Source organism: Pogonomyrmex barbatus, unplaced genomic scaffold, assembly GCF_055798465.1.
Source record: "Pogonomyrmex barbatus isolate J1 unplaced genomic scaffold, ASM5579846v1 scaffold16, whole genome shotgun sequence".
Lineage (NCBI taxonomy): Eukaryota > Metazoa > Arthropoda > Insecta > Hymenoptera > Formicidae > Pogonomyrmex > Pogonomyrmex barbatus.
Window position 1 is genome coordinate 6253536 of NW_028297112.1, and position 18478 is coordinate 6272013.

The 18478-nt window shown below is 39.7% G+C and overlaps 2 pseudogenes; both read left to right on the top strand.

Moving 5' to 3' along the window:
- Positions 1-9468: 9468 nt before the first annotated feature.
- Positions 9469-10626, top strand: LOC148937150 (uncharacterized; annotated as a pseudogene).
- On the top strand, positions 10465-12957 carry LOC148937151 (uncharacterized; annotated as a pseudogene).
- The last annotated feature ends 5521 nt before the right edge of the window (positions 12958-18478 follow it).

Consider the following 18478-nt stretch of genomic DNA (forward strand, 5'->3'; position numbering starts at 1 on the left):
AGAAGGTTTTGCTCTGTATCTGGTGGGATTGGAAAGATGTGTTGTATTACGAGTTGTTACAACCGGGTGAAACAATCACGGCAGACCGCTACCAACAACAATTGACCAATTTGAGCGATGCATTAGAAGAAAAGAGGCCATTTACTGGCCAAGGACGTCGTAAAGTGATCTTGCTTCATGACAATGCTCGACCACATGTTGCGAAAGCGACTCAGGACCATATCTTTGCGTTAGGCTGAGAACTTCTCCCGCATGCGGCATATAGCCCAGACATATTATCGGCGCCTTCCGATTACTACCTATTCCGGTCGCTGCAGCATCATTTGGCTGATTTCGTGAGATTTGAAGAGATACGAAAATGCATTGATGACTTTATCGCTTCGAAGCCGGTGAGCTTCTATCGTCAAGGAATTCGCAAGTTACCCGAAAGATGGCAAAAGGTCGTTGATGAGTAGGATAACAAGGGGGGGCTCTAACTCCCTCGGGGCATCAAGGGGGGGAGAGAGGCGGCGGGGGGGTCGTAGAATCTCCAGGGGGTTCGTATCCGGAGGAATATCCTCCTGAATCGGTAAGGATGATTTTCTTTCCTCAGGGGGGTTCGTAACCAGGGAAGAGAAGGTGGATCCCTCTGGCGGTCGAGGTAGGTTTATCCTCCTCGGTCGGTAAGGCGGTCGCGGGATTTCCCCGGGTCGGTTTTCCCTGTCTTCGACGCCGCCCTAGCATTTTCCGCGCGGTCTAGCGTTTTCCGCGCGGTCTAGTCCTTTTCGCGTAATCCCGGGCGCGTCTTCGACGCCCTAGCGTTCGTCTTTCGTGGGGTCTGGCGCATCCTGTTTCGCGGGGATGCCGCGGTTTGTTACGTCGCCTTAGTTCGTGTCCGTGTCTAGACGTTGTTTGCAGGATGCCGCGGTTTGTTACGTCGCCTTAGCGTTTTCCGCAAGGTTTAGCGTGTCCTGTTTGCGGTTTGACACGTTTTTTTTACGCCGCTTTAGAGTATTTAACTAGGAGTATCGACGATATATTGTTTGCGAGATGGAGAGTCAGTCTAATGTTTCGGAGAATCAATTGAAGGATCCGGAGATAATATCGCTCTTAAACGATTCGCTGGAGCTCTCGAGAGAGATGGAACGCGAGATAGTGGAATGGGAGAAACGCACGATGACGATGGAACGTGAGAAACGGCCTACGATCGAGCAGGAAGAGGAGGACGAGATATCGGCGGAAGCCGAGAGCGACGCGGTCGACTCGCTCGAGTTGATGCGCGCGATGTCTATGCATTCGACGGTGTATAATTTGCGGCTGATGATGGCGTTTCTGTCTAAACATCTGGCGCTTCGTCAAGGAACGGAGCCGATCGCGCGTATACGCGAGGCCGAGCGTATGAGGAACGCTATACGTATCGTCACCGACGTGTGGAGTCGAAAGGGTCCGTGGGACTCGTACTGTTCTGGAGAGAGCATGGTTCACTTGGTCGAGAGTTCCGCGACGCCGGACGAGCGCGCGTCGCTTATGGATCGAGAGGCTTCCTCGAGTTGGATACGAGATTACTGGGAGTATCTGGCGCATTTGAAAACGACGAAGGGGGATCTCGACGACGAGTACGAGAAATATCTTGCGCGTCTGAATACTGTGAGGAGGAATGACGAGAGCTGTGGCAGTGGTTTAGACGCGTTGTTCGCGTCCCTATCTGGAGACAAAGAGGAGGCTGACCAATTCGTTCAGTACGTGACGAAGTTGAAGGGTGGACGACAACTCGAGATCTCCGGGCGAGAAAGGGATCGATTGCGAATTGGTTCGATTGTACGTGTACAATGTTAAGGATATAGTCAAAAAGAAGAGACAACTGGTGGAAATACGCGAAATTAAGAATTCAATTTTTGAATTCCGCGTCGGATCGGAAGGAGTTGATGCGACAGTTGATGGATCGAGTCGCCGATGATCTGGGGAGAGTGCCCGGAGTGCGCGGGGAAGCGAGAAGCGTCGCGTGCGACAGCGAGTAGGGATGTATTGCTATGACGCTCGCGCGAATTATCGCCAGAGGCATCGATTGTGGTGAAGAGCGCGAATTTGCGCGAGTATATGTCTATGTAAAAGAGTATATACTAATATGTATACTAATTACTGATATGAATATATGTATAAGAATATGTACACGAATATGTATATGAATATATGTGTAAGAGTATGTGTACAAATATGATTCCAAGTAATAAAAACAACGAATATATGTACGAATATATGTACGAGATATGCTGAAATAAAGAAAAAAAAAGAACAATGCGAATTGTCATTAATACGCATCGTTGTTGCGACGATTAACTAACTGCGAGAGACGGAGTTTTTTCCTCGTTTGTTTGCGTATCGCGAGGCGAGAGGCGGATCAGCGACGCGCCGGAAGTCTTCAATTAGCGATACCGAGGATGACGTAATATTATTGGGAACATATGAGAGACGAGAGTGGGAGTAGGGCAAGAAGGAAATTGTCATTGGAGTATTAACGAGGGAATATTTCATTAGGAATGTAAATGTTGTGCGATGCGTCATTTTCGCGCTCGCTACGCGTGACTACAGGAAGTCTGACCGCAACGGCGATAGAAGATTAGTCTATCGTTTATTTCATCGTTCTTTATTTGTTTCTATTCTATCGTTGTTATGCTTTTACTTTTTGTTCTTTATTATGTACTTTCAATGATATTGCGTATGAGATCTTTAGCGAAATCGCCATTCGTTGGCGTGTAATCATGCTACGAGAGATCTTATATTTGGGCTCATTCGACGAGAATAATCTCGCACAATAGAGAATAGAAATTAAGCGGTTGAAATTTCCGATTCGCGACTCAGATCGATTCATCGCGTCGGTCTCCGCCCTCTTGCGACCGATGGCAACATCGATCGAGCGGTTCGCGCGTATTTTGGTCAGCGACGCGCAGTCGATTCGACTCCCGTCTCGCGCGAAGACGCTCGCGTGCGGGATCGCCGTGATCGTGTGTGCGATAACCGTTATCGCGGCGATTCGCGACTCCGCCGCCGATAGCGATGAGGAGGCGATTCGGTTTTTCCAGGGCAAACCTACGGATACCTGAACGACGATAATGTGCAAACGATATTCGATAACGCGACGTTGGCTCTGAGACACGCGATTGCGCTTTTCCAGGAGTATTATCTGGCGTTCTTAACGAAGCTACATTGGAACAGATACGTAAACCGCAATGCGGTGTCAAAGATATATCGAGTGACTTGGACAAGTCTCCGAGGAAATGGGCGAAGACGCATCTCGCTTGGAACTTTTACCTAGCGAGCGAGAGCGTTCTACGAGTCACTGAGGTCGCGTTCGAGATGTGGGCTGCGAATTCGTCGCTGATGTTCGAGCGCGATTCGATGAATCCCGTGATATCGTTTCGGAAGGGTTTTCACACGTTCGTAGATCCTCGACATCGAGGTAGCCGAATATGTCCGTCGTTGCTGGACGGACCAGGAAACGTGCTAGCTCACGCTTTTTTCGGACTATCGTCCGAAGTGTCGGAGGTGCACGTGGATAACGCGGAGAAGTGGCATATCGAGCTGATCGCTAATCCTGATGATATGATTCATCTGCTACATACGTTGACGCACGAGATCGGTCACGCGTTAGGATTACATCACAGTCCTCAGAAAAATGCGATAATGTACACCTTTGTATCCTCTAAGACCTTTCCCGTGCGATTGAGCGAGGCGGATTTTCTCGCCATTCAGAATTTATACGGTTTAAGAAATAAGAGCGAAATTGTGAGACGAGCGACGACGACCGTAACGACGACCACGATCGCGACGCACGACACGGGGGATTCCGCGGATCTGTGCGCGGTCGTCATGTAACGTGACTTGTCGTAGAGGTGGCAAGCAGCTTTTCGTTTCGATTTCCCGGCGGTCTCTCGCGCAGAACGGAAGATCCGCGTGGTCGTCGTGAAGATATCGCGGATACTCGAGATCGACTTCTAGAATATAACCGATATCGGAGTCAGGTGATACGGACATAACGTCGAAACCCTCGACATTCTCGACCTACCGAAATTCCGCATACGGTAAGGGTTCGCACATGGCCCAGCCGTAGAGATTGTTCACATTGTAGTACATGAGGTACGACGAGATACGGCTGAGATGAGTCGTATGACGATTCATAATGGTTATTAGCTCGCGCGTATCTGTTCGAGCATTGGCTCAAACCGCCGCGTATACCGCGCTCTATGAACATCACCATATCGATATCGGTGTAGCGGATTTTTGCTCTGCCAGTAAGGCTATGCTAGCACTGCCTTGCTGAGGAAGGCAGGCTCGAGTTCGTAAGAGGTCTGATAGACAGGAGTAGGCAGAATAACTAAGTTCACGCCACGATTTTGTTATCCGATCGTCGCTAGCAACGTCTCGCGAAGTTCTGACTCGGTCACGTTTATTCTTGAACCACAATCGTTAAATCTAGAACGTATCAAAATTGCAGAGTTAACAGAATAAAGACGCGATATTTACAACGCTTAAAAACTAATAACATAGAACAAAGAGATCGAAGACGTACAATGCCAGCAGGGACACCGCGAACACGAGAACAGCGCGTGACAATGTTATTTTTACGTAACGTACAATGTCAGCAAGGGCACCGCGGACACGGAGGAACGTTCGAGATCTAAATATAAGAAACGAGAAAACGCAAAGAATGAAGAAAAGAAAGAACGCACTTAAAATATATATCGCTCGCAAAAGAAAGGCGGAGCGCCTGAAACACACGCTGCGTGTGCACGCAAGATGCTCGCGAAACGCTCGGAAAACGCGGACTAGAAAGAGACGCGACACGGACGGAAAACGAGACGACACACGGGTGCTAGCAAAACGGAATGCGGGCGCGGGTAAAACGGAGCGCACGCGGAAATTGATGACAGCACAATTGTAAGCGCGAATAAAAACGACAGAACTCGGCATGCGGGAAAAACGCAGGACGCGGATGAGACGCACGCGAAAACACGAGTAAAGACGTCACTCGCGAGCGAAAGAGAAACACTCGGTTGATCGTTCACGAGCGAGAGAGCGATGAGATACAACGAGCAAAAGAGAGAGAGAGACACTTCTCACGCGTGAAAGAGAGCGAGATAACAGCCGATCACGCGCGAGCGAGAGAGAGAGAGAGAGAGAGCACGAGTGCACTCGTGTGTCGCGCACAAGAGAGAGAGGTGGAGGCGCACGCAGTGTGAAAGAGGCGGCGAGCACTCAGCGCAACAGGTGCGGCACGCCGCACATGGTCGCATAGAGCCGGCGAGACAGAACTTTCGACACTCCACAGACTTCGTCGCGTACACTTTACACTGCACAGTCGCTGTCACGTACCGGTCACGACACAATAACGCGTTGACAATGATGATGCCGGAGTCTCTCTCTTCCTTCTCTCCACCAGACGTGTGGCTGTTGCGTGTCCGTTGATTGACACGTAATGGCCGTTCGACACAATGCGCGTGGTAATGGCCGACGGGGAAGAAAGCGGAAGTCGCCACTCTAGTCGTGGCACCAACGTCTGTTTCCTCGGTGGACGGTGGCGTAATTCGTAATCACTAACGCTCACAGTTTCGCCAGTTAAAGAACTGTGAAAGGCTTCGATCGACGGTAACTCGGTCACTAATAGTTTATCAACGCTATCGGTGTACTCGTACGGAAATACTGCCTATGCGCGTGAGCAACTCGAAATCCTCCGTGACGAGATCGGAAAATTCGAATCGCGAGATCTTCAATTTTTCTCGATCTAGATACGAAGCTACTTTTTTTTAAACTAGTATTGAGAAACTTAAACGAATCCACGAAACGTAGCTTAACACAATTTTTCCATTTTTCGTACGCCGAATCGTTGACGATTTTTGAAAAAGCGATGTAATTCTCCTTAATCAACGGTAACAAATCGACTCTATCCTCGTTCGCTATATCCTTGATAATGAAATGTGCATCGTAACCTTGATAATGAAATGTGCATCGGATAGATTGTGAAAAAAACGGGAATAACGAACGCGTTCTGATAGTTCAAATTGCAGCTCGCGTGCGCGGGTCCTCTGTACCGTCCGGTAAGATAACAGTGATCGCGCATGCGAATATCGTACGACCCAAAGCTCCTTCCGTACATGTGACAATTTGTCATCTTTTGAAAAGCGCTCCGCTCGTTCGGCGTGAGCTCCGACATTGGTACGCTCGCGCACAGAACCTTCTTCACGCGACACGCGAGAGCGCGCAACTCCTCGACGAATCACGAGATGCAGTCGTCGCCTCGGCGAGATCTATACGCGGATACAATTCCGTTTTACGTGCAAATAATATCCTACGCTAAACGCCTTGTGGTGTTGATAGGCGAATCTATCGTCGAGATTCCCAGTGAACCGTTGATCTCTCTTTTCTAAAACGCACTCCAGATCTGCATACACTACGAATCGTCTCTCTTTTCTGTCGTGATTGTGAAAAAAGAGCAACTTGTTGTCCTCGCTCGGAAGAATAACGGCGCAGTCGTTCGCTCTTCCGCACTCGACGCTATGCGCGACCAATTTCTCGTTCGAATAAAAATAATGTAGACATCTGAAAAATACAATTTATAATTAATACAAAATTGATCTGGCGACGAACATAATCTCTCTCTTACGCTTACCGGTCGCATATGTATTTTTATTCCTTATGCTTGTTTATTTGCGACGTTAACAGTCGAGACAAGTGCTTTATTCATACGAAATGACCGACGTTATCGCTGCGCCACTCGTTCGACAGATAGAGCAAATTTACATGCGTAGACTTCTTGTTCCCCATGAGCGACAAGGGAATGATCATGATACCGTTCCTCTTCCTTTTCTCTCGAATGGCAAATACGTTGATAGACAAATCGTTAAGACGTTCGAATCTAGCGATGTTTCGTAGCGTCATAGGAAAGTCGATACCATCGAAATTCAGCATCAACGAATAATAGATACGACGACAGTCCGAGTGTAGATCAACGGGATAGAGCGGCCATCACCGCCCACGCGAAACACGCGTTGTCGTTTGAACGTACGTTAATCACGGCTCTCTTATATCTTATCTTCGAAGGAAGTGACATCCAACATCTAGCGTGCATAGGATTACACTTGTTCACATTGATCATCAAATTTAATATCCGAAGTAACGCCCAACCGCTGTCGCGTTCCTGAAATTCCTCCAGCGACAGAATAACATTCATAACGTCTCCGTCGTACCATTCTCGTAGATCGGATATACCGAATAGCTGACGATTCTTCGTGCAAATGCTCTTAACAGCGTTCTTATTATTCGCGACGAACTCCCCGTGAAACACGGTGTTGAACACGCGTGCATATCGAGATCGACTCGCACTCGCTCGAGCACCGTGGCCCTCGCGTCCTCGAGAAACCGTCGGAGTTCGACATATTCGATGTTTACCACAGCACCCGTTCGTACGCAATTCGCGAAGGCCGTCTCGATATCCATCCATTCGAATCCCTTCGAACCGTCGTATCCTGCACCCAAGTAACCAAAACGTCGACTCAAAGCGAATCTCGCACTCTCCAACTGCATTACTCGAGAGACCAGAGAATTTATCGTTCCGGTAACCATAGGATCGACTCTATTCTCACATCTATCTCTCAAAACCTCGAGACACTCCCGTTCCCAAACGCGATAGGCGCACACCCCTTCAACCCCCGCCGCGCGTTTGAGAAGATCGCGACTCTTCTCCATATCGCAACTTCCCACACAGTGTTACCCCAACCGTCCGTAGGAACGACGAATTTAACGTCTCGAACTTTTCTCTCTCTCGCTGTTCTCTCGTAGATCATCGCTCTGTCGCTCAGAACAAGCAACGTTTCGATCCAGTTTCTCTCGCGGACTCTCCAATCTCCCGTCGCAAGTGATACGTGGCCACGTTCAGCAAACGTCTTCTCTCGCCACGATCCACTCCTCGTCGTTGCCAGGCGCGATAGTCTCTAACACTCTAAACTATCGTCACTCTCGATAATCAACTCGCAACGATCGTCGTCGAGATCGCGATGCGTTACGATCGAATGCGCATAAAAGCGGATCGTCACTCTCGCTCGAAGACGAACCACCATTAAGCGCGACTTCTTCCATATGTTCTTAACAATGGAAAAAACTGTCTCTCACGACTAGATATATACTCCGAGGCAGCGTCGAAAACGCGTCAAATTGCGACAATCGCGACATTCTGAAATGACAAAACGCGCGGCATCCTACATAATCAGAACGCGCGCTTTCCCGTCGCTGCGAAAACAGGATGCGCTAGATCCCGTGGAAAACGCCTAGACACAGAACGTGGCTAACCGTAACATCCTACAAATAACTCTTTCCTCTTTTTACGTTCCTGATAAAATAATACAACAATAAAGTAATAAATTATTCTCTCGTCATTATTAACACTCCTACGACGATTTCCTCCTCGCGCGACTCCCACCTCTCGTCTCTCATACGTTCCCGATAATATAATGTCACCCTCGGTATCGCTAATTAAAGACTTCCGGCGCGTCGCGGATCCACCTTTCGCCCCCCCCCCCCCGATACGCAAACGAACGAGGAAAAAACTCCGTCTCTCGCGGTTAGTCTTAATCTCATATTCATATATACAATCCATAGTTATATTACGATTATAGTACATAATTATATGCAACACATCTCATCGTCATCGATCATTCGTGTCTCGCATAGCTGGCATCGATTCGCTACTTTAACGGTTCTCGCCATCGTAAACATGACGACAAGTATCGCTCAAAAGAATCACTTCGACGACGCGTCAAACCGCAACGTTTTACAAAACAAGACGAGCGGCACGCGTTATATCTTTATAGACGACTAAACATGAAACACGCGACATAATAGGAGCCTAAGGCGACGTAACAAATCGCGGCATTCTGCAAACAACGTCTAGACATGGACACGCCTAAGGCGACGTAACAAACCATGGCATCTTCGCGAAACAGGACGCGCTAGACCCCTGCGGAAAACGCCCAACGCAGGAAGCGCCACACCCCGCGAAAGACGAACGCTAAGGCGGCGTCGAAGACGCGCTCGAGGTTACGCGAAAAGCGCTAGACCGCGCGAAAAACGCTAGGGCGGCGTCGAAGACGGGGGAAATCGACCCGGGGAAACCCCGCGACCGCCTTACCGACCGAGGAGGATAAACCTACCTCGACGACCGCCAGAGGGATCCACCTTTTCTCCCCCGATTACGAACCCCCTGAGGAAAGAAAACATCCTTACTGACTTAGGAGGATATTCCTCCGGATACGAACCCCTGAGGATTCTACGACCCCCGTCTGCTCCTCTCCCCTCCTTGACGCCATGAGGGGGTTAGGGCTCCCCTTGTTATCCTACTTTGATACAAACGGGGAATATTTTGCTGATTAATATTTTTTTATTTTTTTTATTGTTTTTAAATAAAGATTGAATTTTGTAAAAAAAAGCTCAGAACTTTTTTGTACACCTAATATATCGACTGTTTGGCGCTGTATAACGGCTGCCATAAACGCTTAAAAATATCAGCTGTTTGGCGCTGTATAACGGCTGCCATAAATACTGAAAAATATCAACTGTTATTAGCGTTTTAATTGTTTACACATAGTATAAAAAAATTAATTTAGATAAAAATGTCTGTACAGACAAAGAAATTTATAACTTTAAAGCCTACAGAGAAAGACATAATTGTCCAGGGTAGATGGTTGACAGATATGGAACATTTTCAAAATCTTTTACGAAATTGTTCACAATATGCATCTGAAACATGAAAATTACAGTTACTTGATACCATCCATACTAATGGATAAAAAGCATATACAAATACTACACAGTTCATCAAGTTCATCAGATTGGGTATGTAGCTATTACGATAAGAAAAAAAAAATATATATATATATATATATATATATATATGACTCCTTAAATAACAAAAGATTGCACGAACATCATAAACAATTTTTGGAAAGATTGTTTCCAACACATGATTTCGTCAAAAATCCTGTCAAATTTCCTACGGTGCAATATCAACCGAATGGTAATGATTGCGGTATTTTCACATAGCTTTTGCGACTTCATCATTATTTAATATTAAACCTGACAAAGTGAAGTATGAACATAAGTTAATGCGATCGCATTTAACAAATTTTGAAACAAATATAATTGAGCATTTTCCTCAAGACTCGCAATATGGTTGTTCAAAAAGTACTTCCATTAGCAATAATACAAGCGAGAGAAACTGAAGCAATTCGTATATGAACAATACGTCAACATGAAACAAGGAACAACAGAAAGCAACTTGATTAAAAAAATGTCGCGAAATTTATACTATTAAACACGAATTAAATAAAATACAGTTAACGCAAAGTACAACAAACTAAATACAATTATCGCAAAGCATTTCTAAAGAAATACAATTAACACAAAAAATTAATAATATTCAAACCGAACAAAATAAAAATGAGCATTCTCAAAATAAAGATCAACATTTATATCCAGAAGTTTTATAGTTAATAAAGTGCTTCAAACAATGTTATGGAAATACTAGTCAATAATATTCAAACGGAAAGAAATATAATTAAATGAAATATAATTAAAATTTAATTATGTTCTCAAAATAAAGAAAATTTAGAAAATAATTTTACCAGAAAACGTCATTAATACGAACAGGATCTGGACAATCGCTGTAAAGCGTCATCAATACTAACAGGATTTAGAAAATAATCATGCTACGTCGTCGATACGAGCAGAACTTAGAAAATAATCGTATTAAACAAATGCATCGATACAAAAGGGATTTAAAAAATAATCGTGCTAAATAAGTGCTTCGATACAAAAAAGATTTAGAAAATAATCGCGCAAAAAAAACGAATACGTTATTTAAAAAATTTTCAGCATCAACGAAATAGACAAAAAGAAGTAAATTATGATCGGAAATGGTTATATAATAAACAATATTATGAAAAAAAGAAATTGAAATCCACTTTTGTTAAAAATAATAATCGCGATATTGTCAAAAATATTATTAAAAAATATGAAAAGTTTTGGTCATGAAATAATATTAAGTTTCATAATCCTAAAGCTATTGAGGAAATTTATAACAAACTTAATATTAAAAATCACGTTGAAAAACGGTTAGAAGCTGAAAAAATCATACGTTGTTGTATGCATATTCGAGACAATTATGTTCGCAATATGTATAAAATATTAGCTTTACTAAAAAAGAAATCAGAACTATGCTTGAGTCTTGCTATTAAATATAAAACAATTAGTGAGAAAATAGGTAGATTTTGTGGCAAATCGAGGCATACAACTTCGTCTGAAAATTATTTTATCGATTCTATGTATCGTAATATTACTTTATCACAATCTCTGGAATTAAAAGATCAAAATACAAATGTATTACCTTTAATAAAAGGACAAACAAAAAAATCATGATTATGTAACGAATTATGTAAAATTCATGATCCAATTCTAATTGATCGTTATGAAACATTCCTCTGAATGATAAGTACATGTACTTTCAAGAGAATACCGGAATTATTACAGAAAATTCATAAATGTACAATAAAAGAGAATTCAAATACGAAATTGAGTCATACACATATTTGTTACATTGATACAACTCTTTGCAAAACGATGTTTCTTCCTATTCAATTGTTATCACCTCATTTCTCATTGGTCAGATATTTTAAACGATTAGTTTATCAAATGACAAATTTCTATAAAAAAATGTTAAATTTAGAGAAAGCTTTAACATCTGCTGATTTAGATACATTAAATCAAATTATAACTTTGACAAGAAATAGCAAATCGTATGTACAGACATCAGTATACTGATACTACTTTGAGTGATAAGGATATTATTTATAAATATAAAAACGCGTTTAAAGTTTTAACTAAACGCTCTATAGACACTTCTCGATATGTTTGTGTATCATGTGAGAGATTTTGTTACAAAAGAAATATATCTGAAATTAATAAGTTTAAAGCATAAATAAATATTCCAGTTTGGAGAGATTTAATGGCATATATAAAGGAACAAAGTATTAATTCACAATATATATGCGATTATTGTGAATGCAAATTCCGTAACGAGTTAAGAGGATCCTAAAGTGACGAGAATTACCGACACATTACAGTGCACCAAAGAACTTTTTATTGGCTTGACAGATTGCAAAATCCTTTCAGACAATTAAAATACGCACAAAAAGAATATGCGGGACAATCAATTTAATAAGTAAATAAGAAAAAAATTAAAAAATTCACGTAATTTTAGCTCGTACAGCTGTTACATCAGATCTTCGTTTCCTTAATACAAAAATTCTACAACTCATGTATACAAAATGAGTACGTTCCGCACTTCGAACTAGATGAATAAACAATATTAAGTTCTTTAAACTAATTCGAAGTGCGGAATTGTATCATTTTGTACATACAAAGCTGCAAAACTTTTATATTCGTCGAAATAAGATGTGTTTCTCCCTTGCATAACGTGTAAGGCATGAAAGAATGGACCGATCAGAGTCCTTCATTCTCATTCCGTCGAAGTGAGAAATGATTATACGCTTACTGTTGATGCTTAAATCTTTTTTGTTAGGCTTTGGATTGTAATTTTACAAGTACTCAGTATTGTTCTTTAAAGTAATCCGAAGTGCGGAATATATCATTTTGTACATGCAAAACTGCAAAACTTTTATATTCGTCAAAATAAGACATCGTGTGACATCATGTTTCTGCCTTGCATAATGTATAAGGCAAATGTATAAATTGTAACTTAGAAAAGAAATTTTCGCAAATATATCTGTCGTATGTTTTAACTATTTTAATCATGTATACAATAGAAATATCAGAATCGAAACGGTGATCGACGAAGTTGATTTATGTTGGTAGAGTGGCAACGTATGAGACTGTCGTGCGAAAAGCTCGATCCCCAGCAACTCTCCGCTAAGAGATTATCCGTTTATACCTCCTTTTTTTTATCTTTCTTACAACATAAAATATACGACTGATGTCTGAAAAATTTAATTAAAATAAAAAATTTTTAATAACATTTTATTTGCAAAATAAAAACGTTATGGCGCTATATATTTGTGAATTTTTATTATGGTGCGGGTGTATCTTTAAAAATATGAACAATTTATATATCATTGGACATTGTAAGAAAGATAAAAAAAAAGAAGATATAAGCAAATAGCATATCTCCCAATGGAAAGTGGCTGGGATCAAACTCCAGCTTTTCACATAGAAAGTTTACATTGCATTCTATCAACTTCATTGGTAGAACTTCATTGGTCATCGTTTCGATTCTGATATTTTTATTGTATACATGATTGAAATAGTTAACAAAACATGCAACAGACATATTTGCGAAAAGGACTATACTTTATTGTATTATTACACACACAATTTATTCTTTTTTTTACTGTCGCACATCAAATTTATTTCCGATAAATTTATTTCTCGAAGTTGGTATAATATAGGACCGATGCGAGGCGTACACACACACACACACACACACACACACACACACACACACACACACACACACACACACACACACACACACACACACACACACACACACACACACACACACCCGCGCGCGCGCGCATCCACCCATCACATACACACACGCACACACGCACGCACGCACGCACGCACGCACGAACGCACGCACGCACACACGCACGCGCGCGCGCGCGCGCACACACACACACACACACACACACACACACACACACAAGCGGTATACGGAGGCAAAGTCTACCTAGAACTTAATCAGTTTAGCCGTTATTGAGATTCAATAATTTCGGATGTTCGCATCTCGCTGACTCGTGTAAAGTCACATGGTAGTTCTCGGTTGACTTGACACCCGAGACACTACCGTGTCTCCTAATATGAATGAATTGCAGAATTAATAATATAAGCAGAATTAATAAAACGAAAATGAATTTATTTTAATAAATGTTATATGTTATACTTGTGTTATATGTTGTGAAATTATGTAATAGTTTCTTAATTATATCACTCTTCCCCTCAATAATTATTCTATCCAGTTTGATTTTTTACTTATGGTTTACATTGCAAATGTTTATCATATGTTATTTTTATTTATCACGAAATTATTAATATTTCTATTCTATATTCTACATTCATAAATTAACGTATAAGCAGCACTATTAGAAAATGAATATTAATATTTTCATAAAGATCAAACATTATTTTGACAAAAATACGTTCAAACTTTACATTAATTCTTGTATTCCTCGCAATAAAGAATTATAAATTTTAATACAAATAAGACAAGAAAAAACGAACGTCAAAACAATTACCAGCACAGTTACTCTTTTTCGCGCGCCGGTTTAATTTTTTATTGTAAATTCATATATGTATCAATGTTACGTGCCAATTATTTGTCGGATTTTATTATTTGATTTATTTCATCGTATCAGGAGTTTTAAGTAACTTATTTTATTTCTTAACTTATTTTCATATAATATTATTTACTTTAATACATTATGTATCGAGTTACCCAAATAACATTTCGGAAAAAAGCCGAGTTACATATTTTCTTATAAGGGGTAGAATTTTTGAAACCGTTTTCACGAATGCGATAAAGTTTATGCGGTGCTGCTGTATTGCTTTATCTCACTCGCTGTTTATAAACATTTGACAATTGCCACCTTTTCACGAAACTCCGACAATCTGCCGTGTCCAGTGTGATTTCTTATGAAAGGTTTATCAGTCTTGTTACTATAAGATCTTGCTCTTATAGAAGCTTAATAATTAATCATTATTTGTTATACAATTGTGTGGTTAAATATTGTGTGGCTTATCATGGTGTTGTGGTTGTGTGATTGTATGATCTTTCGTGTGCTGTACATTATTCTTCGTTTAGCGATTCGTGCTACGATTCACGTAAGTCATTGTACAGTAATGGGCTAATTTAAACATTATAAAATTTCTATATATATATATATATTATTAGATATATTGTTTCATCATTTTCTAATTTTTTTTCTTTATGAATCTTTAATGAATCTTGGACCGTGTAACAAAGCAAATAAAAAAAGTAAACGGAGCTTTTTAGATAATTGGCTTACTAATAATCGCTTTAAGTCTTGGATTTCGGGGGCTCGAGCCATGCTTGATGCAATCTCTCCTGTCGTGCTCCAGGAGGATTATTTGTATATTTGCCAATGGCGTTGGAGGGTGTCGCCGCTGCAGTCCGACCTGCATCCATCGAGAGAATAGGACCATCATCTCTCTGGAGTACCGGTCGTGGGGATTCGAAAGAATACATGTATATGTGTATATTGTAATATATATATATATATATATATATATATATATATATATATATATATGTATCATTGTATTGTTGACGTGTTATTCTAAACACGTTATTTGCGATAAATATCACATGCCTCGGTAGTCGAAAGGATAAGATGCCTGCCCGGTAAGCAGGAGATCCAGGTTCGATTCCTGGTTGAGGTGATATTTTTTCGCAAAATAATTACGAGTTTTCACGACTGGTTCGTGGTCGGACCCCGCCGTGACGCACACACACCCTCCCTTCTTATTTGGGATACGTAAAGTACCGTCCGATAAGTCTTTTTTATTGCATTATATGCAATAAAAATTTTTTGCAGTATGAATTTTTTAAGGCATGCAGAATCTGCGTGTCACAAAAATAATTGTAAAGAAAGTATATCATCATGTGATAACGTCGATGTAAGTTCGAGTCTAAATATATCAAAAAAAGAGACTTTTAAACAACAAGTAAAACAACAATGGCTTGATATTGAAGAACTTAAGCCATGGTTGTGTGAAGCCACATGATATAAACATAGTTTTTTGCTGCATTTGTGAAAAATATATTGCTGCTCGTTTATCGAATATTTATCGACATGCAAATTCAGCAATGCATACACATAAATATAATAAAGAAAGTATTGTTAATACATATGATGTTAATGAAGATGATGAAACATTTTTGACATTTGATGAGCGGAAAAAGTCAGCAGAGATTCAATATGCTGTATTGATTGCTGACAAAAATTTCCCTTGACACTGCACAAATAATTCTTAATTTTTTTCAGAATGTAGAAAAAGATCCTATTAAACAGTATGAATATGGATCGCACAAAATGTACGAAAATAATTTCGAATGTTTTGTGCCCTGTGAAGACTGATCGTGTAGGAGAAAATATTAAAAACACGAAATTTTTAGTTTTTATTGATGAAATATCAGATATCTCGAACGAAAAATGGATGACATTTTTCGTTCGACATGTCAATTCTGAAACTTTAGATGTTCACTCGCAGTTAGTCAAATTAATTGATGCAAAAGATTGTAGTTCGGAAAAGTTGTTTAATGTCTTTAAAATGGAAATGTGGAAGCTGCAAATTCCATTTTCAAATATTGACTTATTATGCGACAATGCATCTGTAATGACAAGGAAACACTTATCATTTAAAAAAAGAAATGAATTGAATAAATGTCTAAAAATTTATTGACGCTTCTATATCTATGTCATTCTGTTGCATTGGCTGCACATGTTGCATGTTCTAAAATACCTGAATTTTGTGAGGAATTTAAAAAAAAAATTCCTTTTATCAATAGTAGTTCAAAGCGATCTTCCAATTTTCACGAGTTTTCCGAATGTTTTTAAGAATCGAGTCATAAAATTTTAAGATTATCCAATACGCGCTGGCTTTCTCGTCACTCGTGTGTTAAAAGAATTTTTTCTTCTTGGAATACTATTAAATATTTTTTAATTGACATGTCTATAAGCGAAAAAAGTGAGCCGGGAGAGTATCTATTGTATATAATGCAAAACATAGACATGAAAGCATATCTATTGTTCTTAAAGCATATTTTAAATTTGTTTAATACATTTAATGCATTTTTTCAAGCAGTGGAAACAAGAATATATTTATTGCACCCAAAAATATGAATTTTCTATTCCAAATTTCTCAACATTCTTTAAAACCAGATCTTTTAAAAGATTTATTTACAATAAACTTTTCCGAAAGTAAGAATCATAAATCTCTTGAAGACATTAATTTAGAATCCGAATGGATTAGGGGAGGAATATCTAAATGCGAGGAATATCTAAATAAAATAAGCGAAGAAAATATCGATACAAATATTCAAAACAATTGTTTAGAATTTTTAATTACTACTGCTGAGGAAACTCATAAAAGATTACCAATTGCAGACAGATTTTTATCTAAATTGAAAATATTTCAATCACAAATAGCTTTATTTGATGTTGACAGACATCATTCAAAGATGTTTCTTTTATTCATGGTTTTGATGAAGATAATTTTAAAAAAGAATGGTCGACATTATAAAATTTAGTGATACAGAAAAATTAAATTTGTCAAAATTAAATTTCAGTGAAATGTGGAAGCAAATTTTGCAATGTCAGATCAATGTGATTAAATATCCCAACTTAACATTGCTTTTGAATGCCATCCCTTCCAAATTCAAATGCTGATTCTGAAAGAATTTTTTCACTTTTAACAGATATAAAAACAAAGAAACGAAGCTCACTTTCTTCAAGTACTATTAATGATATTTGCGTACTTAAATCAGCTTTGAGGAGGAATCACAAGAGGGGAATCTATTTTGATCATGAAGATTAATGAAAAACATTTATCTTTAATATCGTCAGATCCATTGTATGCTACTTCTCCCGACAAAAAAAAAGTAGTCTACCATTATATGCTGCAGATAAAGATATTGCTGGTCCTTCTTCATCTAGCAATATGTCATAATGTCTGTAAGAGACATCATATCTGTAAGGACTCCATGTCTGTAAGAGACACTATGTCTGTAAGGGATATCTGTAAGAGACATGATACTTTTAAAATTGTTTGATAATTTTGTTTTGCAAATTTTATTATTTTTTTATTTATATTAATATTTAAAATTAGAAATTATGTTAAATTATATTATGTAGTACTTATAAATTATTTAACTAATGTTAAAGATATTAATATTATTAAAAATAACGTAATTATATTTTTATTTTTGAAAATGTTAATTATTGTTAGTTAGAAAATGTTAATTATTGTTGCACCAATTAGCGCCCTCTTGCACGACATGCGCTGCTTCGATTATCTACGTAGTGATCGCGTGTGGGCCGCTCTATATATATATATATACACACACACACACACACACACACACACACACACACACACACACACACACACACACACACACATAACTGATTTCTTTGAGTGTATCACATTGATTATTTCTCTTACCGCATATAAGACACGCGTGTCATATACGACCAATACACATGATCACTTTATTTTGTTTGTTTTTTGTGCTTTCTATAAAATATAGTTCACGAATCTTAACTGGTTCTGCATCTCGTCCTCACCGTTTATAGTTGCCTTTAATTATTAAAGTATTTTTTAATTTTATTATTAAATATGTGAATTAATTTAT